This window comes from Gymnodraco acuticeps, unplaced genomic scaffold, assembly GCF_902827175.1.
Source record: "Gymnodraco acuticeps unplaced genomic scaffold, fGymAcu1.1, whole genome shotgun sequence".
NCBI classification, from domain to species: domain Eukaryota; kingdom Metazoa; phylum Chordata; class Actinopteri; order Perciformes; family Bathydraconidae; genus Gymnodraco; species Gymnodraco acuticeps.
Window position 1 is genome coordinate 939,646 of NW_022990004.1, and position 13,216 is coordinate 952,861.

At 45.2% G+C, this 13,216-nt stretch overlaps 1 pseudogene; it reads left to right on the plus strand.

Moving 5' to 3' along the window:
* Positions 1-9,981: 9,981 nt before the first annotated feature.
* LOC117544173 lies at positions 9,982-11,423 on the plus strand (annotated as a pseudogene).
* Positions 11,424-13,216: the final 1,793 nt, after the last annotated feature.

A 13,216-nucleotide genomic window follows, 5' to 3' on the forward strand; every position in this document is an offset into this window, starting at 1 on the left:
TCAGTTTGTATATATTTGTAAGGTCATTATCTATAGTTATCCCAAGATATTTTATATTATCAACCCAGTTAAATGGGCTTGTACGTTGATACTCAGTGTAATCAAAGTTAGTTAGTGGAATTATTTCACTTTTCTCTTGGTTTACCTTATATCCTGAGATAACACCATAAGCATTTAGCAGGGTCTGTAGTTTGGTGAGGGAGTTACCAGGGTCTGTCAAGTACAAAAGTACATCATCTGCCAGGAGATTAATTTTATGATTTGTCAGATCCACTCTAAAACCCTTTATATCAGGATCCTGTCTAATTGCTTGAGCTAGGGGCTCAATAGCCAAGACAAAAAGCCCTGGAGACAGAGGGCAGCCCTGTCGGCTTGATCTACTCAGGGGAAACGCGGCAGAGATCTGACCATTAGTACTCATTTTGGCCCGAGGTTGATGATAAAGAGTTTTAACCCAATTAATAAACAACTGACCAAACCCAAACTTGGCCAAGACTTTAAATAAATATGGCCACTCCAGCCGGTCGAAGGCCTTTTCAGCGTCTAAAGCTACAGCTATACTGGGCTCAGTCTTTGACTTTGTTAGGTGGATAATATTAAAGAGCCTACATAAGTTATCAGCTGATGAACGTTTAGAAATAAAACCACTCTGGTCCGGATTAATTAATTGTGGCAAATATTGGCCAAGCCTGTTAGCCAGGGCCTTAGATATTAATTTATAGTCCGAATTCAATAATGAAATAGGTCGAAATGAAGAGCACTTGAATGGATCTTTATTTTGTTTGTGGATCACAGTGATTATGGCAGTAGAGAATGATTCAGGCATAGTTTGAGTTTTTGATGCTAAGTTAATTACATCCATGATGAGTGGGGTAAGTAAATCCTTAAATTCTCTGTAAAATTCTGGTGGGAAACCATCTTCCCCCGGCGATTTATTAGATTGCAATGAGCACAAAGCCTTTTCAATTTCTTTGAGTGTAGGGAAGATCAAGTTTATTTTGGTCTTCCTGATCAAGCTTTGGCAAGTCAATAGTTGACAGGAATTCATCAATTTTAGTCAGATCTTCTGGTGATTCCGATGTGTATTCATTTGCATAAAACTGTTTAAATGTGTCATTAATTTCTACCGGGTTATGTGACACTGAACCCGCTTCAGTTTGAATTGCGTTAATTGTTCTTGAGCTTTCCTCTTTCCTCAGTTGCCAGGACAGAATTGTATGTGCCTTCTCTCCCAATTCATAATACCTTTGTTTAGTTCTTAAAATGGCTTTTTCAATGTTATAAGTGTGCAGCGTATTGTATTTGAGCTTCATGTTTAACAGCGATTGGTGTAATACCTTGGACCCAGATTGTTGAAACTCCTTTTCCAATTTCAAAATATCCATTTCCAGTTTTTCTATTTCTGCCATATATTTCTTTTTAATACCTTTTGTATAAGAGATTATTTGTCCCCTTAAATAAGCTTTAAGTGTGTCCCATAATATAAAACTATTGGGGGAGGAAGGACAGTTAGTCTCGCAGAATAGCTTTATCTGGTCCCTAATAAACATGCAAAAATCTGGTTTTTGAAGAAGGGTAGGGTTCAGTCGCCATCTATATGAGTTAGTTGTTTTTTCTGGCATCAAAATAGAAAGGGTCAAAGGAGAATGATCAGACAGGGTCCTAGATAAATATTCAGATTCCAATGTTCTATGAACTAGCTGCGTTGATAAGAGAAAAAGGTCGATCCTAGTATGAGACTTATGGGGACAGGAATAGAAAGAGTAGTCTCTGCTTTGAGGGTGCATCCGTCTCCAAACATCTGTCAAATGTAGATCTTTCATAAATGCCAGGGTGGTTTTGACAGCTTTTGATTTAGATACTGCCAAGGATGACTTATCCAGAATAGGATCCAGGCAAAAATTAAAATCACCCCCTACCAGTATGTTTTGTCGTCCCCCTGACACCTTAAGAAAGATATCTTGAATAAAGGATGCATCATCATGGTTGGTGTTGGGGAATATTTTCCAAGGCCCATAACTTTGACCCAGTTTATCAGTTCAAACTGTCCTGACTGAGCACATGCACCTCGTAACCTTGGCTGCTGTGCTCTCAGTGTTCTGTCTCCCTGTTCCTGCCTGTTGGCGTCAGCTGATAGAGGTGTTATGATTCTATGTTCCTGCCTGTTGGCGTCAGCTGATAGAGGTGTTATGATTCTATGTTCCTGCCTGTTGGCGTCAGCTGATAGAGGTGTTATAATTTTATGTTCCTGCCTGTTGACGTCAGCTGATAGAGGTGTTATGGTTCTATGCTCCTGCCTGTTGGCGTCAGCTGATAGAGGTGTTATGATTCTATGTTCCTGCCTGTTCGCGTCAGCTGATAGAGGTGTTATGATTCTATGTTCCTGCCTGTTGACGTCAGCTGATAGAGGTGTTATGATTTTATCTTGTTATGCAGCATGTTGATGATGCTCTCGGAACTAGCTAAATACATGGGTCTGAGGTAGAGTTCTTCAGAATTGACGTGGCAACTCTACTGTGCAGTCAGATCGTGGCTGCTGTGACTTGTGATGTGAATTCTCCGGCCGAAGCTCCAAATAAACCATCAGTGTTTGACATCAAAGCTCCTGCTCTTCCCGTGTCTCTTTCCTGAGTCGGTGACTCCCACTGCATTGCTACACAGAAGTTTCCCTTACAGTTGGGTGCATATAAGTTTAAAAGTGTCCAGGGTTCTGAGTAAATCTGACAATGAACTAATACATATCGGCCTGATGGATCAATAATAGTTTCTTCAATCGTCACTGGAATGTTTTTATTTATTAAAATAGCTACTCCCCTGGCTTTGGTGTTAAAGGATGATGAAACTACATGTCCTACCCAGTCTCTCCTCAGTTTATTATGCTCCTGTGCGGTAAGATGGGTTTCTTGTAGGAAAGCAATATCAATTTTCAGTTTTTTCAGGTGTGTCAAGACTCTCTTCCTTTTAACCGGTCCGTTTAGTCCATTCACATTAAAGCTAACAAATGTCACTGCCCTGTTCATCAACAATAAGAGTATACAATGATTATGGTATTACGGCCTCTTTGTGAAGTCACCATGTAAGTGTAAATGTATCTCCCGCAGTAAAGTGGCAAAAAGTAAGATAATGCACTGACAATAGAAAAAAGAAAGGAAAAAAAAACTGATTTTCAAACACCTGTTATTTCCGTTGAGGTCCTTCTGGAGTCTCACGCAGGAATGCCGCTGCCTCCTTTGGTGTTTGGAAGAATCTTCTCCCTCCATCGGGGAGCGTGATCCTCAATGTTGCAGGATGGAGTAAGGCAAACAGAATATCCCTGGATCGAAGCTCCGTCTTAACCCGGTCATACTCCTTTCTGCGTTTCACCAAGCTGGCGCTTAGGTCGGGAAAAAACAGCACAGGCTTACCGTCGTACTTGATGGGACCCTTATTTTCTCTGGACCGCTGTGCGGCGATGCGCAGGATCTTGTCTCGGTCTTGGCATTTGAGCAGCCGTATCAGAACAGGACGCGGTCTCTGGTCTGCAGATGGACGGGGTCCAAAAGCCCAATGTGCCCGCTCTATTATCAGGGGCTCGGTAAAATGCTCTTGTCCCAAGGTGGCTGGGATCCAGTTAACAAAAAAGTTTACAGGATCGTTTCCCTCGCAGCTTTCCCCGAGATTAATGACACGTATATTATTGCGTCGGCTGTAGTTCTCAAGCTGGTCGACCTTCTCCATTAAAAAGTCATTTTCTTTTCTTAACTTGACAACACGAGAGTCCAGGTCCACCAGCTGGTCCTCCGCCGTGCCAATACGGTCTTCCGCTTCGGTTACCCGGGAGCTCAACTTATCCAGCATAGATTTCAGTCCGGAGATAGACTGATTAATTTCTGTGGTTTTGGAGTCGAGTTTACTGGAGAGAGCTTGATTGCCGTTTCTAATCTCTTGAAGGATAAGTGAGTCTCCTCCGCTCAGGTGTTGCTGTGCCGCCATTACACAAACTTCTTGCTCACAAGTCTCGGGAGCAATTTTCTCTATAGACGTCAGAATTTGCTTATCAGCTGAATGTTGTTGTTTGCTCCCTGATCTCAAGTCCATGCTGCATTCGTCCGACCAGATTAAAAGTGGGTTTGGGTGTTTTTAAAAGGTTTTAAATTGAATTAGGATGGAGAGCCCCTGGGCTAGCGTCTACCTAGCTTCGCTGCATTACGTGATCCCCCACATTGCGCATTGTTTAGAGCAGTTATAAAGTGCAAAAAAACAACCTTGAAGTGCAAAAAAAGGGCGCTCAAATTCTAAACTGTTTCAACTTGTCACCAGTGAGAATCGAAACGGGGCAGTGCATTGAATTGCCTGATTGGACCGCGAACCAGTCAAGTGATTAATTCAGGCAATACATGAAGTAGAAATCCATCAAGTTGAGTCCGTCTGATCACAGCAAGGAAACATGACAGACGTTTGTAGATTCATCTGTAGAAAAGGGAGGCATTTGGCTGCTAGCTAGCTTAAGCTAAGTAGCATGCAGTAATAGCAGTCTAGGCTTTAGCTGTTGCTAGGCCACACTACTGTCAGACTGAGGTTGTCGTAAAAATATTGAAATATGGCAAAATCCCTCCGTCTATTTACGAATAACTTTCCCAGTGATGAATTAATGTCCAAGCTGCTCGAAGTTTTCAGAAAAGAAAAACAGGAAAATCAGCATAAAAAAGTAATCAAAAGCAAGCGCAAGCAGAAAAGCGTCTGCACTATAAGAAAGCGTCTGTTTTCTTCCATAGCGTCACCGGAGATACTGCGCAACCTCAGGAGGATCTGGGTTGGGTGGGAGCTGCGAACCAGTCAAGTGACCTACTTCATGAAATTGAAGCTCCTCAGCCATTATAAAACATATGATGAGTTCTACCAGGACATGATGATGGCTCCAGGCTCCATCCATTCAGGCTTTTGGGCTTGTGTTTTTGGACATGTTAAGCTAATAATGCTCTTGCACTCTGTTCCTTTTCTATTTTCTAGTGTGTTACGCTGAGTGAGTTGTTGGGATATAAATATACCAGCGTTTCTCAAAGTGTGGGGCCCGCCACACTGGTGAGGCACAGAGTGGACGCGATGAACGGGAGATTATTATTTAATAAGCGTACAAAACTAGGGCCACAGGGTGGAGGGGGTCTGGAGGACAGGTTTTGGGCTGATGCCCAGGAGCACAGTGGAGGGCCCGGAAGGGATCTCGGGCGGACGGCCCGGGGGCAAGGCAGAAGCCGAGAAGGGGGACTCGGGCGGACGGCCCGGGGGCAAGGCAGAGTTCATGGAGGGGCGAAGACCACAGCGGGCGAACTCAGGGGGCCGAGCATGAGGGTGAAGGCAGCGGCAGGAAGAGTCAGGGGGCCGGGCCCGAGGGTGAGGACCGCGGCACTCAGGGGGCCGGGCTCGAGGGCGAAGACCGCGGCACTCAGGGGGCCGGGCTCGAGGGCGAAGACCGCGGCACTCAGGGGGCCGGGCACGAGGGCGAAGACCACGGCTCTCAGGGGGCCGGGCTCGAGGGCGAAGCAGGCAGCGACGGAACAACTCCGGAGGACGGGCAGGAAGGCGCTGACGGGACAGCTCCGGAGGCCAGGCAGGAACCGGAGCCGGTGGGACAGGCTTCGGCAGGATCCCCCACGGAAGAGGACCAGGAGTTGGCAGGACCCCCGGCGAGGCAGGTGGCGGCGGGACCTCCAACGGAACAAGACATGGGATTGGCAGGACTCTCAGCGGGACCTCCAACGGAACAGGACATAGGGTTGGCAGGACCCCCGGCAGAAGAGTAGTCGGCGGGACCCCCAACGGGACAGGACATGGAGTTGGCAGGACCCCCGGCAGAAGAGTAGTTGGCGGGACCCCCAACGGGACAGGACATGGAGTTGGCAGGACCCCCAGCGGAAGGGTTGTCGGCGGAACCTCCAACGGCACAGGACATAGGGTTGGCAGGACCCCCGGCAGAAGAGTAGTCGGCGGGACCCCCAACGGGACAGGACATAGGGTTGGCAGGACCCCCGGCAGAAGAGTAGTCGGCGGGACCCCCAACGGGACAGGACATAGGGTTGGCAGGACCCCCGGCAGAAGAGTAGTCGGCGGGACCCCCAACGGGACAGGACATAGGATTGGGCAGGCCGGAACCATGGCTGCTGGGGCCAGAACTTGGGCCGGAACCATGACTTTTGGGGCTCGGGCTGCTAGTCTGGACTTGCGACTCCTTCTCTTAGGAGCCTTTTGGAGGCTCCGTGGACCTCCAAAAGCCAGACGAGTTCCAGAGAACGGCTCCTGGACAGGAGCAGGAACTGGGGAAGAAGCAGAGGTTGACTCCAGACGGAACACGCCGAGACGTATGGTGTCCGTTTGAGAATTGGGAGGCAGGGGGCTAGCATGCCTGGGGCTAGCATACCTGGGGCTAGCAGACCGGGAAACACATGTCGGGAGGATATCCATCATCCAGCCAGGTAAGAGCTTCACAAGACATGGTTTCTCTTTTGCTATCTGGTGCGCCTCTGCCAGAGCAGCCTCTTTCTGCTCAACACTGGAAGCTCCCCTCCACCTACCATAGCAGAAAGCCAAAGAATAGGTAAATGTATGTAGTTCCACCTCAAATGGATCATCTGCTGGGTCCATCTTGGTTGGTTCGTACTGTTACGGTTGAGTGAAGGAAGCAGGACCCAAATGCAGATAACTCTGATAAACCTTTATTTCAAGGATAAAGACAATAACTGGGACAAAACAGAACACTCACCGGTGAACTCAGTCACCAACAAAAGACGAACCAACACTGAACACAGGAAGAGACTAAATACAGGGAGGGGTAATCACGAGACGAGAAACAGCCGGGCAGGGGAGGAGAAACACAAGGGCCACAGGTGAACACAATCAGACACACCAGGGAAACTAACGACAGGGAGGAAAAACACAGAGAGAGGGACCAGACAATACACAAGGGAGACAGGGGCCCTTTCTCATTTCATCAAATCCCCCTCCTCGACTCCTCGACTCCTCGGTCCTCCGGTAGTGACCCGGAAATTAATTTCAGCTCGCCATGTTGAAGGACATCTCATTTCTCTAAATGCACATCGAGGACCGAGGATCGAGCGTCGAGGAGGCTCTCTGGAGGAGCTATAACCAAGGATACACTGATGGGTCCTCCACGGTCCTCCACGGCTCCTTCGCGGATGCATTTCCGGGAACAGCGATGTTTCAAAGAGTCGTGCCGCACGGCCGGACTTATCTCAGCCAATGACAGCTCTGCATGCATCCCCTGGATATTATTTTATTAACTGCTCTCATCGCGACGCGATGTTTACAGTGAGAACAGCTGTGAGGTCCGTGCAGAAAGCAGAGCAGTGTGTATAATATATATCACTCAGTATAACAGGCCTACTCTCTTTATTTGCTGTAGTTTAGTAGATATCTACAAACAAAGAGTCCATATTTTTCTAAAACCATTTAGTGCTTCACATAATAAAATACACAACGGCTATAGCCTGTTTTAGGAGCTGTATGTGCGTGTGTGTGGTGTAGGTGTGTGTGGTACAGTGTGTAGGTGTGTGTGGTACAGTGTGTGCGTAGATGCAGCGGACAGACAGGTCTCAGTTGGTTTGGTGTCCTCAGTTTACTTTTAATTGTAAATACAACTTTTGGCCCGTAATAAATTTTTTTATAGTGTTACGTTATTATGAGAGTGCTCTGTTTGATTCTGAAATTGTATTTATATAAATATATACATAAATATATGTGTGTGTATATGTCCGCATCTGCAGCCTGTTATTGTCTCATTATACCGCACTGTGAATGAATTAAATGTAAATATATAAGTCATCATGAACACATCTGTCCATCAGACAGAGGGCTGCTGTGCCTCCTGTCATCATTAATGGACGTCTCTTTAAAATGACCGCTCAGAGGAGAGGAGTTCTCATTTCTCTAACCGCCTGCTGCTTCCCCTCCTCTCTCCTCGGTTCCCCTCCTCGGCTCCTCCGCTCGCATCTCCTGTGGGCGGCACTAAATATCGAGGATAGGAGTCGAGGATAGGAGTCGAGGATAGGAGTCGAGGAGGGGAGTTAGAGAAATGAGAAAGGGCCAGGGAGAACCGAACAGCAAAATAAACCCAAACCTAGACATACAAAACTAAAAACGGGACATAACATGAGAATCATGACAAATCTGGTGCACTTTGAGGGCAAAATGAAGAGATGTATGGATACAGCTCTCAACACTCATATGAAACAGAACTGTATATATTTCAATAATCCAAAACACATTAGAATATGCTCACAAGCAATAACACATAATTGATAAACTCCTCTCCTATCTTTATCTTACCTAGTCTGCATTCTTTCTTTTTATTTATGCATATTTACTAATCACTCCCCTTTTAAACTGTGTTTTATATTTTTTACTGACCAATAGTACACATTGGAAGGATTTCTTAATTTATTGAGGGATGAGGGACAAGTGGTGCTTGAAAAGGCCCACCTGTTCAAAATGGGGAATGACAGAAAAAGTTTGAGAACCACTGATATATAGCAACAGTTTTTTACACCTGCAGCTTTTATGAATAAAAGAGTTTTGGTAGAATTATTTTTGTATTTTATCATTGTTACACTTTTAAACTTGCCACTCCCTTGAACAAAAGCAGTAAAGCAGTACATTAGATGATGGTTCTTTAGTATTCAGATTTAAATTGTGATTGTCATTGTCTGGCTTCAATTAAGTTCTCAACATATTGGACAGTTTTGACATAAATGTCAACTCCAAAACTATCCGACTGTTCTAGTGGATCCTGCAGTAGCATCCTTTCAGGATGTGAGAGAGGACTTTCCAGTGTATGGACATTGACCCCGGGAGGATTTGTGAATCCACTCTCTTCCCTCTAAATATCTGGTATGAGTATATCCTGAGAAAGACAAATTGTGTGTATAAATATGAATAACCTTTCATATGCATTAAACATTTAAACAAGCACTATGTCATCGACACAAATTATTACAAAATAGGCAATGAGATCAAATAAAGAAAAAGGTCATGCAATGTCCTATAAATACCAGTAATGATTGGGGAATATGTGAAGGTTATTATGGTTATTTACACTTGTGGTGAAAAACAACCCTTGTGCCTGCCCTCGATATGTAAACTGAATATATCTTGGCAGTCAGATAAACGCCTTCTCTTCACCAAGATTCTGAAGACGGTTGTAAGTTTGTCCACAGGTTTATTGGATAAAAGTAGGGTGAAACGACGATGCTACTACGTATGGCATAGGATGAGAGCTGATGTTAGCTGATGATCACAAACAGTAAGACAATGGCTGATTCCTAATACTCTAAACTGCGTCAAACCCACCGGGCGCGTTTCAGAAGCGGAGCGTCTTGTGTGCTGGCTCTAAGTTTTTGTTGATTTGGGCATATTTCCTGGACAGACTACTTTGTGCAGACAAAGTTAATAATAATTGTAATAGTCCAGTTATAAACGACATTAATCAAAGATATGTTGCTGTATTTTAGTGGTAAAATAAAATTATTAACATAATTATTCTATATAATTTACACAGTGAGGAGGAGGAGGAGGAGGAGGAGGAGGAGGAGGAGGAGGAGGAGGAGGAGGAGGAGGAGGAGGAGGAGGAGGAGGAGGAGGAGGAGGAGGAGGAGGAGGAGGAGGAGGAGGAGGAGGAGGAGGAGGAGGAGAACGCTGGCCTTTATTCTCCTACTTGAAAGACTATGGAGGGATAGGGTCTGCAAAATTAGTTTATTTTGGGGACTGGATGCTCCGACCGGTCCACTTCCTGCCCGGCGCTATGCAACGCCTCGCGTCGAAAATAGACCAGCCGCGTATTTTTTGCGGAGCCCAGCGCCGAGACGCTTCTGGGACACTTCTGAGCCGTAACGCGGCGCGTCAGGTGGAATAACATCCATTGACTAGAGTGGCCGCGATCGCTGTAAACTTCAGCTGTTTCTCAAGGTCAACCAGTCCTTCGCAGTGGTCAGGATGCCTGCAGATGTTTTCGAGGTGCGTTTTGGCTGCTCTCCGGCTCTGACAAAGGCGATGGTCTGCTTGAGGGGTCTGGACCGCTTTGCTGACTCGATTCCTGCTGCAATAGCTTCAGCTACAGACTTAAGGACCTGGTCGTGCCTCCAACGGTACCATCCTTCTCCGAGCGCCTTTGGGCAGCAGCTTAAGATCGGCTCCAGGGTTCCTCGCTTGGAGCACAGTGGGCATGCTGGTGACTCTTCTATGCCCCATATGTGAAGGTTCGATGGGCTTGGGAGCACACAGCCTGAACAAGAAACTTGATGCGATGTGGCTCTGGTTTCCAAAGCTCAGCCCATGTTACTTTTCTCTTGATCGCATTTTCCCATCTTGTCCATGCTCCCTGTTGTTTCATCCCCTATCCCGCTATTATTGATGAATGAATATTACCTGTAAATGTATTTCATCCAGCTGAACAAGGATAATTTGCTCCTCTCAAAAAGAGAAAAACACCTCACTGACTTCTTCGTCGTTTTCCCTCTGTGTTTTTTACGTCCGCACTTTCTACAAAAGACAAGTCGTAAATTCCTAGTCCTTTTTTCCTGATAAAGAACTTATCTTTGTAACATTACATATCAGTAAACAGAGGAAGTCATCGTTAAAACCCGTGCTAAAAATGTAAGACTTACCACTGCAGTCCGTCAACGTCTGAGTGTTTCTCCAGTTTTATATATATATATCTGCAGGTGGCACGCAAAAGGGCTGGAAGTATACCGATATAATGTCCTTCCTTTTGCACTATGTACAGCAAAGGAGGTGTGTATGCACATATTTTAATTTATATAATTTTGTAACTTTGTAATTTGTGATGATGTATTGCAAAGGGTATGAAAGAGTTTATTTTAAATTACATAAATATGTTCCTATTGCACAAATTAATCTCAAGAAAAAAGGTTTTAATTGTTTTCATGTTGTTGTTTCTTTTCATATAGTTCAAAAAGCAGCTTGGGCAATCCTTCCCCTGTAGAAGACATGGAGAGAGCATGTATACCCAATGTACATTCGAAACAGAGGAACATGGATCTCCAGCCCCACCACCTACAGCCCCACAACCTCTGGTACCCACAACCTCTGCAGAGAGGAGGCCCTCTAGGTCCCGTAACCCCCAAGGATCCGCACCAGCAGCGGCCCAGCGTTCCACACGGGACACAAGGAGGAGGCCACAGAGCACAGACCTTGGAGAACAGCTGATGTCTCTACTGCAGGAACCTCCAGCCACACCACACATGCCAGACTCAGAATTAGAGGAGTCATATCACTTTGCTCTCAGTCTTGTGCCTATTTAGCAAAGACTGGACAAAGATAGGAAACATCAGGCCAAAATCACAATTGTAAACACCCTCCATAACTTAGAAAAATATACACAACACCAGCAACATTGGCAGCCTATATGGGATTAGTTTTGTTGATTGATTGATTGAAAAGTTTATTAACAGCTTATATATTGGGTACAGTACAGTACAGCTCAAAATATACAATTGTTAAGGGGATGCAGACCAGAGAAAGACTTTCGTCTTGTTTACATCAGGGTCCCCCATTTCCAATTCATCATGTCATTTAAGACATATAAGACATATTTGACATACAGATGGCTTATTTACAATTTACATACAGGTGGTTTTTTACATACAGATTGCTTGTTTACAATTTTCATTTTAGATTTCGTTCAAATACATCCTAACCGGACATTTAAGACATACCAAGTCTACAGATATACAGTTAGTAACAGAGTCTAAAATGCGAGTATATACATAGATGGGGGGGGGGGGGAAGCTGTCCATTGAACGACAGGTTGAGATTTGTACCATTACCGGGGCCAGTTTTGCAATGCTCTCCCCCGAAGGTGCTCTTTAAGAGAGGTTTTGAAGGTAAGTATAGTTTTACTTTCCTTTACAGTTGTGGGAAGAGCGTTCCACCTTGATGTGGCATAATTGCGAAACGTGTATTCCCCCTTTTTTGTGCCAAATCTGGGTTTCACATGATTTGTGGAGCTCCCTCTGGTGTTATGATCATGGTATTCCTTGACCTTTGGGAAGAATTTTGACATGTACATGGGTACCATAGAGGTGTAGTGGATCTTGTAGACCAGGCCCATTGCAAGTAGCTGTACTCTGTCGTCTACTCTAAGCCATCCTAGGTTGTCAAAGTGGGCAGAGGTGAGGTGGGTTCTAGATGAAAGGTCAAGCAGTAGTCTGACCAGTTTATTTTGCGATGTTTGAAGTTTTATTTGTAGCGCCTTGGAGGTGCTATGGTACCATGACGTGCAAGCATAGTCATAGTACCCTTGAATGAGTGCTCCTGCCAGAGTTTTCAGGGTGTTGTTGTTTACCAGAGAGGAGATCCGGTATAGGAATCTAGTTCTTTGATTTACTTTTTTTATTACATTGGATGCCATTTTGTCACAGGAGAGGTTTGCCTCAAGAATAGATCCTAGGTATGTAATTTCCTTCTTACTTGTGACAATAATGTCGCCCACTGCAACTGAGAAGTCGTCGGATTTGCTGAGATTATGTTTCGAACCGAAGAGAATGGACTCTGTTTTACCCAGGTGTAATGATAATTTATTATCGGCGAGCCAGGTGCAGATTCTGCCGAGCTCGGAGCTGAGGGTTTTTTCAACCTGCAACCCGTTCCTGCCAGAGACCAGCAGGGCTGAGTCGTCCGCGAACAGGAACAAGTTGCAGTCACATGCTGATGACATGTCATTTACATAAATTAGGAACAGTAACGGACCTAATATGCTTCCTTGTGGAACACCACAGCTCACTGGGAGGGGGGGGGGACAGAGTACCGTTTACCTCCACCATCTGTTCTCTCCCCTCCAGGTAGGATTGCATCCAGCTCACCGATAGTTTATCAAAACCAATTGCTTTTAGCTTGTCAATCAGAATGGGGTGATTGACAGTGTCGAAAGCCTTTTGTAGGTCCAGCATCACCATGCCGCAGTACTTGCCCTCGTCCACCTCTTGTTTGATGTGGTCGCTCAAATAAAGAAGGCATGTGTCAGTGGAGTGGGATGTTCTAAAGCCAGATTGAAATTCATAGATTAGTTTCTTTTCCGCGAGGTACTTTTCGACCTGTTCATATACTATTTTTTCCATGACTTTCGAGATGGAGGTAAGTATAGAAACAGGGCGGTAGTTGCCTGGGTCCAATTTGCTGCCCTTTTTGTGCAGGGGGGTTACTCTTTCAA